The 15,420-nt window shown below is 37.2% G+C and overlaps 1 protein-coding gene across 1 annotated transcript in view; it reads left to right on the top strand.

Annotated features, from left to right (window-relative positions):
• LOC105221978 (uncharacterized) overlaps positions 1 to 15,420 on the top strand; it is a 136,986-nt gene that overhangs the window by 30,479 nt on the left and 91,087 nt on the right. The gene's annotated exons all lie outside the window — the stretch shown is intronic.

The following is a 15,420-nucleotide window of genomic DNA, read 5'->3' as shown; positions in this document are numbered from 1 at the left end:
ATACGCTTTAACCATATAAAATCTAATATTATTACCTGAGGTGTCTTATATAGGGAAAGAGAGAGATAATACACATAAGTATTGAATCACTCACTGAATTTCCTACAGGGCCACCAAGTAACAACAGCTGGCATACAAGTGCCACTAAAGTAGCAATGCAAGTAGAAACAGATATGTTGAAAGTAAAACAAAAAAAATTAACAAGAAATATATTTCCGCCAGCAAATAAGCTTGATACACCGTGTCTTCTGTGTGCGCGTCGCTAGCAGAAGCTGAAACGGCAAACTTTTACCTCTCCATAAATTTATATCTCACATTTTGTATCTAGAATTTTTTCTGCTTTTCTTTCGGAAAAGTCAGTTGAAATGGCTTCAAGCGACAGTGAAAGAAAACGGTTGAAGAAACAGACAAGCTTATTATAAGAGGCGATCACATACAGACACAGGCATGCATGTACGGGTGTAAGGCGTGGGAGCAGAGCACGGTGTAGTGCATGCGAGAAGAAGGTGTCATATTTTAGAAATCGGTCAAGCACACATTAGCTACGCCTTCGGAAACTGACAATCACACACACCTTGACATGCACAGCTATACATATGCTTATTCAACTCGGGCTGTCGGGCGCAAAAGTCATCTTGAATTGCAAAATACGTTGCAGGTGCCAAAGCAGATACGGTTGCGGTGAAAACAGAGCTCTCAACGGTGTTAGAAGCTTCTTGGCGTGCAACCACACACACATACACCTATGCACGGGCTTACATGTATCTCAAGTGCCATATAATATCAAGTCAAATAAGCAGTTAGAAATCTTCTTTGGTGTTCTCTTCAGCATTTCTAAGCTGCAGTCGATTTCTGCTGTCAAGGTCTTTTCTAAGTGCCAAGAAAATTCTGAATTCTGAACTTTGATTTATTTACGATTTATGATTTATGAAAAGGCAAGATGTCTTTATCGTGGCGAAATAAAAATTATACAGGGTAAGTGTGAAGTAAAATTGGCTCATATTCTCATTCTAATAAAGGATTACACAAGATGTTTCAGTTCGAAAAAATTGGGTCCGGCGCATACCTTTGAGTGCAATTATATATTCTTTAAAATAGTTAACCGAAGCAAAAAGTGTATCACAACTTTTTCTAATCAGAAATTGTAGAAATCGGTCTGTATATTTCGCAAAGTTATTAATAGCGACTATGAGGCCCTTTGAATTCCTAGTACGTATGTATCTTCTTTGCGACGATACATCTTGTAAAGAAGCTGATGCTCGGCCAATAATTCATTTTCCCCTGCCACTTTGGTGTTCTTCAGGCGGGTAATTGTATATACATTGATCACATATTGATGTTAAGTAAACGCTTTTTCGTAAGATTTCCGTGAATATTCAGCAAAATTTAAAAAGAGTAATATCGGTCGGAGATTCGATTTCTGCTTTTAGAAAGGAAATCGCGCAGTGCAATCAAGGAATACTATGATGCTGTTTACGGCGATTCTTCTTCATCGATAACGATTGTCAAAACTTAGTTAAATGAGTTTTAATCTCCGGCTTTTGATAACCTACTCCTTGGCATTCCAAAACAGGATACTAAAACTGATAATTTGAAAAGTATTAATAATTTGATTTGACCGATTGAAGATAGGTGAAACAGCTGTAGACCCATTAAAGCTTGTTGTTTATATCGCTCATAAAACTGGGTGTCTCTGTTCATCGCGCCGGATAACAAACAATATCGTAAGATCATTTAACAAGAGTGTTTAGCTGTTTAAACGCAACCCAAAGGAGTTTCTACGACATCTTGTGTCGGCCTACAACCAACACCAGAACAGTTGTAACCATGGCGAAGACCAAAATAATGGTTTGCTTCACGAGACCATGGATAATACGCATTGCCAGAGACACCGCACAGTGCGTATCGAAGAGCTATTGCTGCTGTGGAGTTGAGTACCGAATAAGACCCGAATGAATCCATCCGCTTTGCCGGACAACAATTATAGCTATGCCCATAAACTTTATGAAAGATCTTGGCGACGGATCTCGGTTTGCCGGTTTACATAATCTAACTCGTGCAAGAATTTAAGCCGAATGAATGATCATCAATCGCGTCACATGTACGGTGAATGGGACCAAAACGAGATCACCGATACGAATTTGTTCGTATTTTGAGCGTGTGATCCACAGTTATTGTTGAGAGAAATTCACTGTTTGGTGTGCTCTGTGGACATGTGAAATCATTGGTTAATATACCTTCAATAATGAACCTTGACATACTTTTACATTCAATGGGGACGCTATGGAGCCATGAATATTGATTTTATCGTGTTTCAATTAGAGAATGTTGATATGGATGATCTTTGGTTCCACCAAGACGGCGCAACACTCCGTACATCCAACGAAACAATTAATTTATTGAAGGATACTTTTCGTGAACGCATTATCTGACGTGGTGGGCTTGTGACGAGGTTTCAAAAATCGTGCGATTCAATACCGCTGTATTATTTTTTTATGAGGTTATGTGAAGTCGCTTGTCTACGCAAGTAAGCCTGAAACGGTTGATGCATTGGAAGATAATATTCGTTATTGCTGACATACATCCCCATTTGTAGACACACGTGCTCGAAAATTGAGCTTCTCGAATGGAATTTATTCAGGCCAGACGTGGCGATTAATTGGCTGAAATTATTTGTGGAACATAAGGGCAAACATTTATCTTGATAATAAAGCTAAGCTCTTGGTCATAATATTAAATTATATGCCTTTTATTTCTTCTTGCAAACCACATGTCCAAAACACCTTTTCTATTTCAGATGGTATTAAGAAATTTTAACATCGCTTGGTCAGAAATATCGAGCTAAAAGGAAACTGTATTGCCAAAGAAGTCTCGTTTTCATTTCATAAACTTAGTACTTATCGGACCATCACCATATATGTACATATTTTCACTACAACACTGCGCAATCAAAAGAGTAGCAGCCTTTTTGTAGTACAAAAAATCAAAATCAAAATTAGAACAAACCATTTTTAGCTTAAATTGACTTTGTGCAATTAAATGTTAATCCATGAATACAAATATAATTATCTGTATTTACCTTTGCTCTAAGCATACAGTCTGGTAGTCGCAAAATAGCCGCACTCACCAGACGCTATCGTATTATGTTGACTGTGAAAGCCGAGTGAAAGTCAACATAGAATTCCATTTGGGCAGCCTTCAGCCCGAGAGTGCCGCTTGTGTGCGCATAAAACTAAAACTGTATTAGGAAACGCTGTGAGGAAACTGCACGCAACATAAACAATAACAAAGCGTTAAATAATCGAAAAGGAAATACAAAAAGCGGCGGCAACAATTTCAAAAGAATTGAATATCAATGAACTCAACCAAAAACCAAAGAAACAAAAACAACACATCTGTTGATTTTCGAAGTTTATTTAGTTACAATTTAGCTGATGGGCTATTGATGTTGTTGTTGTGCTCCACATTGATCCACATAATCGCCCAGAGCTGTGCTGCCAGACACCAACACAGGCAGCTCCCTTGGCAGCGCGAAAAGTAAATAAATAACAGTGAAGGAATATGGTGTGGGCGAATTCATGTGCGAATGGAGTAATAAATCGCCGAAGGAAGGGGAAAAAACGAACAATAAAAAGTACAAACGGAAAAAACTCTATTGAGCTAATTAAAAATAGTATTTTGTGGACAGTCGTACAAAAAGTTGCGAATATGTAATATTAGGGTGGGGCAGTTTTCTGGAAATATTATTTCAACAAAAAAAAGTTAGTATTAAAACTTTAAGGGAGGTAAAAATAAGACTACTTGAGCATTTCATATAAATATTATATACAAACTTGATTTTGGTAGGTCAGTTTTTATGGCAGCTACATACATGCTATAGTAATCCGATCTAAATAATTTCTTCGGAGATTGAACCATTCCTGAACTCATATACATAATAGTTTGTGCCAAAGCATTCCATGCGATAGCCGAATTTTGATCGTTCGCTTCTTTCTGGGTGTGAAAAATTTCGTGGCAAACTTAATATACCCTGTTCAGCGTATAAAAAATGTTGTTCTTATTTTTGTAGTTTGACATGTGGAAATTGTAAACTGAAACATAATTTTGATAGTGAAGCATTCTGAAGTTATTCCAAGGTAAAATTTTAAACGTAATATATTGTATATTCTCAAACTGACCCACCCTAATATATGTTCACATAAGCATAACATCATTTGTATAGCTGTAATTAAGAGATTGAGTAATTTGGCGTAAAATAAGCATTTGTTTCGCAGTTTTTACAATTATGTAGTGTAGTTTACAAATTACTTCCGGTTCTCGCGTAAATTTGTGTTAGAAAAAACTGTTTTTAGTACTCGTTTCACCTCCGATACTTTTTGAACGTTTCCCGGTGGATGTTGTATATATTTTGGTTTTGATTTTGTTTCTTAAGCTGTTTCACTACTAAGTAGTACATCGGTCTCATTTGACGCATAGTTTGGAGGTTAATTTTGACCGACCTAATAATACGACTTTAACGTTTTCAAAACCCTATAAAAAAATTTATCAAACGATCGATAAAGCACTATTATAGTCTTGCAGTATGAGGCACGATTCGTATATTAAGTAATTCTTTACAAAGCCTCTTTAAAACTCTCAAACTCTCCACGTTAAATTTATCACAATTTAGGACATTATAGACTCCGAGAAAATAAGCTCCAACTAAATGGAATATGAAACTAAATATTTTTTTTAGGATCTTTACTGAATATATCAATATCTTAATGTAGTAATGAGCTTTCAATTGCAGACTTTATATAAAACCATAGCAGACTGTGTGATATTGATTTGCCTTTAAAGGACCTCGGAGAAGTTGGCCTTATCTAGTTGAACATTTGTATGCAAAAACATAGTTTGACCCATCATCAAACAATTTGTTTCCTTATATAAGGGTCGTCTTTTAGTAGAATTGGCAAGCTTAAATTTGCATTTACTTCTTTTTACTGTATTACAAGTATATCAAAGAGAAATGAGAAAGAGATCAGTCAAGGACTTAGTAATCACAAGAATAAAATACGTCACATTTTAAAGTCTCTTCAATAAAGGCGAAACGGGATTCATAATGTGAACAATGTTTATTATTCTGATACTTACTAACAGCTCATCGCTCGCAATTTTGATTTTGTCAATGCCACTACGGTAACTTTGATATCAAATATGCACCATTCTCTGCAAAGCCAACTATGTAAAATAGCAATAAATCAATTGAAATCGTCGAGTTTTAGCTTTAGTGGTGTAAGCATTGTTTTATCGAGCGTATTGTGTGAAAGATTAAAGGCTACCGTCAACAAACTGATTGGACCTTATCAGTGTGGCTTTAGACCTGGCAAATCAACAACCGACCGGATATTCCCCATGCGCCAATTTTTGGAAAAGACCCGTGAAAGGAGAATCGACACACACCACCTCATCCTTGATTTCAAAACTGTTTTCGACAGCACGAAAAGGAGCTGCCTTTATGGCGCGATGTCTGAATTTGGTATCGCCGCCAAATTAATACGGCTGCGTAAATTGGCGTTGAGCAACACCAAAAGCTCCGCTAGGATCGGGAAAGACCTCTCCGAGCCGTTCGATACCAAACGAGGTTTCAGGCAAAGCGACTCCCTATCGTGTCACTTCTTCAATCTACTGCTGTATAGAATAGTTCGCAGCAGAACTTAATCGAGCAGGTACAATATTTTATAAGAGTATACAGCTGCTGGCGTATACCGATAATATAGATATCATTGGCCTCAAAACACCCGGCGTTAGTTCTGCTTTCTTCAGACTGGACAAGAAAGCAAATCAAATGGCAAATTGACAGTCATAACTTTGAAGTTGCAGATAATTTCGTTTACCTTGGAACCAGCATCAACACCAATAACAATGTCAGCCTGGAAATTCAACGCAGGATAACTCTTGCCAACAAGTGCTAGCTTAGACTGAGTAGGTAACTGGGAAGTAAAATCATCTCCCGACGAACAACACCAAACTCTATAAGTCACTCACAGTTCCCGTCCTGCTATATGGTGCAGAGGCATGGACGATGACCACATCTGATGAGTCGACGTTGCGAGTTTTCGAGAGAAAAGTTCTGCGAAAGATCGCATTCGATGGAACGATGAGCTGTATGAGATATACGATGACATTGACATAGTTCAGCGAATTAAAAGACAGCGGCTACGCTGGTTAGGTCATGTTGTCCGAATGGATAAAAACAATCCAGCCAATCCAATCTGAAAGTATTCGACGCAGTACCCGCTGGGATAAGTAGAGAAAGGGAAAGACCTTTTTGAGTTTATCTCACATCAACAGTAGTATATAGGGAGTAAAGTCAAGCGGATGTTTTAAAATCATTATATTAGTTATATGGGACTAGGGCAAGTTTTCACCCAATTTTTCCAATTTAGGAACCCAGATTCTCCGTTGGTCGAAAAATACGTCCACTAATTTTATTTAAGATAATTCATATACTGACTGATATATTGGGTATAAAGACACCTGGAAGTTGTTTTTCCAAGGAACACGTGTACCAACTTTATTTAAAATATCTAAATTTTTACTCAAGTTACAGCTTGCATGGATAGATGGACAGACGGACAAACGGACAGGCACAAGGTCAACTGGATTTAAAATTTTCTCGTCATCCTGATCATTTATATATATGTATTAGGGTGTTTTTTTGGAACTATTAATTTTTTTCAGTCCCGTCACGAAATTTCCTTGGAAATACCCTAAAAAAAAATTCCCTGAAAATTTTAGCTCTTAATATTAACATTAAGAACTGGACCAAGGCATGTAAAAATTTTCCATAGAAAATACACTACAATCGTGAGTTTTTATCTTTAAATTCCTACAGATCAGAGGTATTTTATGGCATCGCTTTGACTTTAGACGCATATTTCTCAGAATTGTTCACGCTACAAAAGTGCCCAGTTCAACAAAGTCGTAACTCACACCGGCGAGGTAGTACGGGGCTCTACACCCAATTTTTTCTCGAATTTCGCATTTTTTTGTATATATCTCGTAAATGACAGGAGCTATAGAAAAAATGTACATGACAAATTTGTAGGAAATTTTATTTGCTATAAAAGAAGTTCGAGGTCAAAATCGCTATAATTAATAGTTCTCGAGATATTCGGTTTTTTAAGTAAGGCTTTATAGAATTTTCATTGATGCTATGTAGTAAAAAATATATGAAAATCCAGAATTGAGAATTGGGCTCTTAGACGGGACGCTCAGAAGCGCCTTTGTGTGGTAAATAAAAGAAGAATTGTGCTCCATCAGGATGGCAAAGAAAAATTCGCCTTAATACTTGTAGAAGCTTGTGAGAATCGACTGCTCAAGTATATTGCCAATAAAAACGACTGTTCCTATGAAAGTGCCATAAAAAAAATCTTTTCAAAGTGGGAAAAAGTTAATGAAGAAAACCGTGCATATCTGACCTAAATTGAATAAATCTAACTATGCTAAGTAAAACCTTCAATTTTATGCCAAAATAATGCTCTTTTAAAAATGTTGAAGTTTAAGTAGGGCTCAGACAATGTTCAACAAAATTTCTCTTCAAAAAAATCCACTTCATAAGTTCACAGTTTACCTACTACTAAACAAGCTATTGTAAATTGTTTTAATAGCAAGTAAGAAAATATTTTAAAGGAATTTTCTGGTTGTTATCAAAATTTTCAAACAGAGTGAGTAAATTATCAAACATACTGAGGTATATCTAACTTACTAAATATACACCGGAACTTAGTACTTTATTTTCTTATTTTTTGTTTTAATATTATATTCCTTCGCTTCTATTTTTAGCAACACCTGCCATTTCACTTGATCTTTAATAAATTAGAGTGGAGCACACAGCTAGCTACTGCTATGCTTATACACCTGCTCTCTACCGCCTCCCGTGTATTTACTAACCATGCCCTCTGCCGCAATTGCACATTTTATTTTTAGTCCTTAGCAGCCTAGTATTATTATTAGCTGTGTTAGCGTTGCTTTTGCTCCGCATATGATAAATATAAGATTGAGATTATTCTTGTGTGACAGTGCCACATTGTCGCAATGTGCTTCATAATGTTAGCAGCGCTCTCATGCCTGTGTCGTGCTTATGCCTCTAATATCCTGTCATTTGCATAGTCCTGGTTGAGGTTGAGGCAGCTCATGTCAGTATTTATAAGTAAGTATATATATAATACATACATAAAGACACACATATACGTGGACATACATATACACACATATTTATACAAAACACACATAGATGATACATATTTACGCCACCGTCAGCAGGCCAATTTAAACTCTCCATAAAATTGAGTGGATGTGCTGCCCCGCTTTGATATTTACTGCACGGTGCGTGCGTGTGTGTGCGACTTATTTATTTTGATTGAAAATAGCGCGCATGTTATTTGCATAGATAGCTATCTGCTCCAGCGTCGGCATCCTTTTCACTCTTTTGTTAGGCGAATTTATTCCCGCCGCCGCCGCTGTTTATATATTTTCTTTGGTCTGGCAGTCTAAACACTTTTATTGCTGCTGAATCGGCAGCATTGGCTGTGGAGGCAGTTGTTTTTCGATTTTTTCTTCTTCTTCACGTTTTCCATTACTGTCATTTAACTTGTAAAACATCGAGATATTCATTTATTATAAATCTACATATGCATATTGGCAGTAATGTAGTAATGTCAGCTATGCCTTTCGGTTATAAAAACCGTTAAATGACTTTGGTTTTTGTTGACTTTGGACAATTTACAAACTTAGTGTATTGTTTAGTAATGACTAGCGAAATGACAGAAATTCGAAAACAAATAAGTGTATTTTTTATAGCCTTGAAGCTGACATACAATTTTATATAGACTAGTCAATCTTGTTACTTTTGAGAGGGTAAGGAATGAGCTAGTTGCTTCGGCATCAAATTTTATAACATTTTTATGATGAGACATTTTTTTAGAGACTGCATGAAATTCAGCTATTTGCTACACTCATAGAGAGAGGCTAGGGTAGCTTAACATCCTTCCTGTTGAAAACGCTAGAGAAAATCTTGGACGTGTACATTAGGGTCGCAGCGCCTACAGAAGCTTGTCCAAGGCACAGCACGTATGTATATACGAAAGGTAGATCAGTAAAGACTGCAATCCAGGGTATCGAAGGGACTCTTGAATTTAAGGAATACGCTCTGGCAGCATTTCTGGGCATTTCTAAAGTGTTAACCTTTACAAGGATAAGAGCAGAATAGAACGGCGCTAGAATGAACCAAGAAGTCTGTAGAAGTACCCCACAAGGTCGAGTGCTATCTTCGCTTATATGGACATTAGTGGTGAACAAACAGCTAAGAAACTAGGACGCCAAACCTCCTAAGATAGTGACATATGCGGACGACATTCCATTCTTGTAATGGGTAGTTGTCTGCAGAGAATTAGCAGTATTATGGTGATCCCATTCTCAATACAGTCCAGAACTAGGCATCAAAAGTGGGTTTGGGAATGAACCTGGAGAAAATGGATCTTCTTATGTTCACGAGAAAATGCCTCAATGGAAGTTCCTTTCAATAAATGGGACACAATTCTCTCCTAAGGAACTCACCAAGTACCTTGGGGTTGTATTGAGCAGCAAACTGCTGTGGAAGCATAATGTGCATCTGCTCCATGATGCAGTAGTGTAATGAACAGGCGTACGGAAATCCACCTACCGGAAGCTAAAGGAAAGGGTTCAGAGGCTCGGTGCATAATGGAAGCTTTAAGAACAACTCAAATTGCGGCTCTTGAACTGGTATTAAACCTGCTATCTATCTCTAAAGAGACTTTACATATAGAACCTTCAGGCAAACACCGACTACATCCCACTTTTCAATTCGGATGGCTCGAAATTTAAGGTTGTTGCGGGGAAATGCTGTCCAAAGTTGGCATTAGACAGTCTTTTAGGGCAATTAAATAGTGGACAAGAATAGTGTACAGCAAACACCCGAAAACGTGATCAGCATTGAGAAACCCATGCATTGTCTTGCAATGATTTTGAACAGGAATGACTTAAGAACCCTAACAGCAGTGATAACTTGTCACTGTTTTATTGGTAGGGAAGCCCCGTGTGGTTCAAAAAGAACATAATAGAGTGAGTAGATTTTAGTACCGATAGGTTTCCCAATGGCTCTCCTAAAGGCATAGGTGCGTCCAGCCTATCTATCATATTACCTAATTGTGTAATAATGAAAGTATCGGCTTACTTGTCGCAGATAAAACTTAGTGGTCATCGACCAAAAAAACAAGCCTTTCAAACTGTCAAATAAGTGCAATTCTAGGATTGATATAATGTTATAAAGTAACGGTGTATAAAAGTGTTGTTTTTGAGCTAAATTTACATCCAAATAGAAGCATTTTTTTCAATAGACTTTTTTGGACAGATCACGCGTGAGTCGTTTCAAGGTGGCATTTTATTTTTGTTCATTATTGTTTGGCATTTCATTATGGAAACACTTACGCCTGAACAAAGTTTACAACTCGGTTCGCGCACTGCGCTCAACTTATCAAGTGGTGAACATAATCGGCCTACTGAGCGTATTATTCGCAACACCAGCACCCAGCATTCATTATTGGATAATGTTCCACCTAATAGATGATGTCCGGCTCGCAGTGAAGAAAATATAGCAGCCGTGGCGCAGAGTGTACACAAAGACCGTAAAGAGTCGATTCGGCGTAATTTGCAGCAATTCTGACTGACGTATGGAACGACTAAGCGTATTTTACATCGCGATCTTAAATTCAAAGCGAACAAATCACAGCTTGTGGAAAACCTGAATCCACTCGACCTTCTCAAGCGACATTGCTTCGCTCTATGGGCTCTTGAAAAGTTCCAAGAAGACGATTCGAGCCAAATTTTGTTCAACGATGAGGCCAATTTCTGGCTCAATGGGTATGTAGACAGAGCGAATTGCCGCATTTGGGACCAAGGGCAACCTGAAGATATTTAAGAGCTGTTATTTCATCCATAAAAACAACGGTTTGGTGTGGTTTGTGGGCCGCTGGAATAATCGGTCCATATTTCTTCAAAAAATTATGTCGGTGAGAACGTAACCGTCAATGGCCACCGTTATCGCGACTGTTTGATGCCTGAAATTGTGATCTCGGTGAAATTTGGTTTGAACAAGACGGTGCCACTGGTCCATCTGAGACGCAGCCACATTTGGAAGAGATAATCTCCAAAAAATAAATGTCAAAGAATATTCTTTCGAATGATAATAAATATCTCCCATTATATTTGAAGTTTCTATGTATTTTTTTTAAGTAGGGAACCTAAAAATGGGTTACCCTTTAGTAGTAGTTGAGCTTTATATTGAAGTTTATCGCGCAGACATTTATAACAATTCTGTCTAACAGTGTTTTTTTCATAGAAACTCGGAATCTTTACACACACACTAATAGCATCAACAGTGGTACTTCCAATTAAATTACACTCGTGAGCTCACAATTATGCCACATTACATACTTTCAGTCAGCTAAAGACATCTAATATGATATTTGTGTTTCTATATCAATGTCCTTTTCGTGTCGCCTCGCCTCTCCCAAAATTGATAAACAAAATACATTAATTACAACAACAAAAAATTAGACATAGAATTCCGAGACATTCGGCAATTTCAGTAATTGAGCAAACAATGTGCTTACTTGTTGAAATTCGCCAGCACCTGCCCCTCCAAACACCACTAACGCGTTGAGAAGAAAAAAACTTTTCCGACATTTCGTAAATAATTGCGCAATTTCGCAAATTGTTGTGAGATATTAGCTGTTTCTAATTGTTTGACAACTTCGCTGTGCTCCAGGCTATTAATATGTTGCATGCCACACGCATAAATACGCCAAAAGCACATCAATACATTTTTGTTTGTGTCGCCGTTTGACGGACTCAAATTGATGAAACGCTGATGAATTGACTGACCACGCCCTCAAGGCATGTTTGTATAGTAAAGCGTGCGCATGTGTGTCTGTGTTGCGTGGGTGCAAGTGTCAGCAAGCACAAACATTTCAATTTTACGACCACTACCGACGCAGTCAACGCTCAGCGTGTCGGCAGCAGGGCAAGCAAGCGCATAAATATAAAATTAATGATAATGGCGCGATTGTATGGCAAATCCTGTCGTCAGGACAATCGACAATTCACTTGCCAAGTGGCAGGAGCAACAATGGCCAACGAGAGATGCGCGGCGGAGAGCGCGCCGCTGATGAATGCGCGTAAAATCACTAAGTCCATAAAGTGAAATGGCAGGGCGGGCGGGCAGAAGCGCTGAATAAACAACAGTCGATACTAAAAATCTTTACGACTTCATAAACTATAAGTGCGAAAGTCAATAAGCGCTACGGAGTACTACACGCACAGACACACACACATACAAATAAATACAAAATATAAATATGGCGAAGTGAAAAGCGAATGTAAAAGTTAAGGGTCATATTTTTAGTGCGCTTGTTTACATGTAAAATGCAGCAAATAAACTTTGAAATGGAACACGAAGTCATTGTGAGCAGCATGTAAATACCGAAAAGCTCATTGAACCCTAAAAAAGCTCGTTAGGGAGTGCATAAGCGTCATGGTCGCTTTCAATCAGATTTTTATTTAAATTTTTTTCGATTTAAACGAATAAACAGAAATATTTGCAATGTTTAGTAAAAGTACATAAGTGGCAGTTAGACCAGCCTTTGCGAATGTCTGCTTTTTATTAATTTGAGTAAATGATTTGTTGAGGCTTGAGTGTTGTAAAGGGGGTTTCTTACTTTTAAGCAGAACGTTTATAATCATTCGAAAGAACATTCTTTCGCGTTTACGTTATGAAGGTTATCTCTTGGTCGCGGCTACGTCTCAGATGGTCGATCCATTGAGTCCAATTTTCGACGTCATTGACGGCTACGTTCTCATTAGCATCATTTTTAAAGAAATATGGACCGATAATTCCACCGGCTCACAAACCACATTAAACCGTTGTTATATCTCGATGAAATGGCAGCTCTTGAATCCCTCAGGTCTGCGAATATTTTTTGAACTTTTCAAGATCCTGTAGAGCGAAGCATTTCGCTTGGGAAGGTCGATCTGCCTTAGTTATTGAGCAAGCTGTACTTTGCATATTTGCAATTTTAGACCGAGTTTATGCGAACAGCGCCTACTTGACTCTCCTCGGTCTTCGTGCATTCTCTCAGCTATGGCTGGTATATTTTCTTGACTGCCGGTATGACGTGGTCTATTCGGTCCAGTATTATCCAATAATGAATGCTGGGTCTCAAGATAGGTGATGGTGTTGTGAATATTACGCACAGTAGCCCGATTATGTTGACCATGTGTTGAGCGAAACGCGCGAAACACATTCTCTACAGAATGTAAATTTTCGTAATAAGGTTGAAGATTTGTAAAAGATTTGATTTGTTCTGGCGAAATGCCAAAAAATACTGAACAAAAATAATATAATGTTAATCTGGCACGACTCACGCGTGATCCGTCAAAAAAAAGCTCTAAAAAAGTACCTCTACATGGATCACCCGTTAGTATAAACTGTACACTAAACTAGAGACCACGCCCATTGTTTCATTTATTAGATCAAATCAGTTATGTATATATATTTTTTCAGAGCTTAGTTATAACACTTTATAGATTTATGTTTCATGGCATTTTGTGGGCATGACAGTGGTCTGATTCCATCTGCGAACTCGTTATTTTTTGTAATAAGAAACCCGCATATCAAGATTCAATATGATATTTCAATTTTTACACAAGGTATCACTTGCACTGAGAGACTGACAGGCTGATGGACGAACGGACAGACAGACAGTCAAACGGATTTCAACTTTTCTCCTCATCCTGATCATTTATATATAGTATGTATGCAGAACTCTTTATGTATTTCGTTTAGTTTTAGGTGATACGTACCATGTACCACAAAACTATTATACTTTGTAGCAGCATGTTGCAGGAGTATACAAATATTTGGAAATGTCAGCAGTGTAATAAAATTTTGGTCCCAACTGCTCACTTCAATCCAATAGTCTTGAGAACGGTATTTATCTAATCCATCACACTTCAATAAGAATCCCAAACATCAATTGTTGTCCTTTATGGAGGTCAGTTGGTGCTTGTGATTAAAATCGTCCGTCCGTCTCGTTCTTTGAAAATATACAAAAAGTTTCCTGATTTTCGATATTGGGTTTGCGAGCCTTATAGTGGAGTGGTTGATCTGGAATTTGATTGGTATTGCATCCCTGTTTATTACAGATACAATTTTGCAATCAAATAGTTCTACAAACTTTCCGAAAAGCATAAATAAAACTTCGTCTAATTATTACTGTAATTAGTAATTATGATAACGATGAAAGAAATTATGATATAGAAATTACAAAAGTTCCATGTTATAATCCATCCATTCAGATCCTCATAAATTATTAAGACATCTAAGTAATAAATAGTGTTCTCCGTGAGCACAAGAGAAAAGCAAAGTGGAAATATATGGACATTCACTGATATTACCATAACGCGAAGTAAGGTATGCGGCACATCGTAGACCGGTTTAAATATATTCTCATATATGTATATATGGGCCATTCCATCAATTGGCGACATGGTTTTGTACCCGTGGTTCTCCGATTTTGACGAAACTTTAGAATATCATAATATGGACTAAAATAAGAATATCTGTAAATTTTTTAGTGGCCAAAGTTGCTCCATTGTTTTTTAGCGCACTTCAAATTGAGATCAAACAAAAAAATGACTTTTTCTTTTATTTTTTAACGACCTCAAAATTGAGTGAAAAAAATTTTTAAGTTATCCATTTTTATGTAAAAACAATCTCAGCTTTCTAATATAATCCAAAAAAACCATGTTTTTTCCAAAAATCCCGTTTTTTGTGCTCTTCCCCCACTTTTTTTTTTTTCAAAATTGACATTTTTTTCCGATTCCTCGTTAAATTTTACATAAGAATCAGTGTTCAAAAATATGGGACTCTGATCCCATCAACTGCAAAAAAAATGCAAAGTTGTCGCTATACGGCGCAGTGTGTTCGCTTAGAAGGTTGTGTGAAAGAGGTAAATGTGTAAATTGTATTCTTAGACTTGAATTAAGAAGAAATCACTGTCTTCATTCATAAAAATATAGTTACTAAACGAAATGCTCTTGTGTAGGGTATGTTAGCTTCAGTGCAACCGAAGTTAACATTTTTTCTTGTTTTATTATAAATAAATGCGTGTTTGGCTCACCGTTCACTCATTCCATACCAAAATAAGTCCGAATCCAAATTATATTTGCATTTTGTACGTAATTATCTGCTTGTTTACGTCGGAGTATCACTTCAAGCAACCAATTGTTCAAACAAAAAGTGATTAAAAAGAAATAGCAGAACATAAACTCTAAGCGGAAAAACATATCTAACGGCTT

Source organism: Bactrocera dorsalis, chromosome 3, assembly GCF_023373825.1.
Source record: "Bactrocera dorsalis isolate Fly_Bdor chromosome 3, ASM2337382v1, whole genome shotgun sequence".
Lineage (NCBI taxonomy): Eukaryota > Metazoa > Arthropoda > Insecta > Diptera > Tephritidae > Bactrocera > Bactrocera dorsalis.
This window is presented reverse-complemented; position numbering and strand designations above follow the sequence as displayed.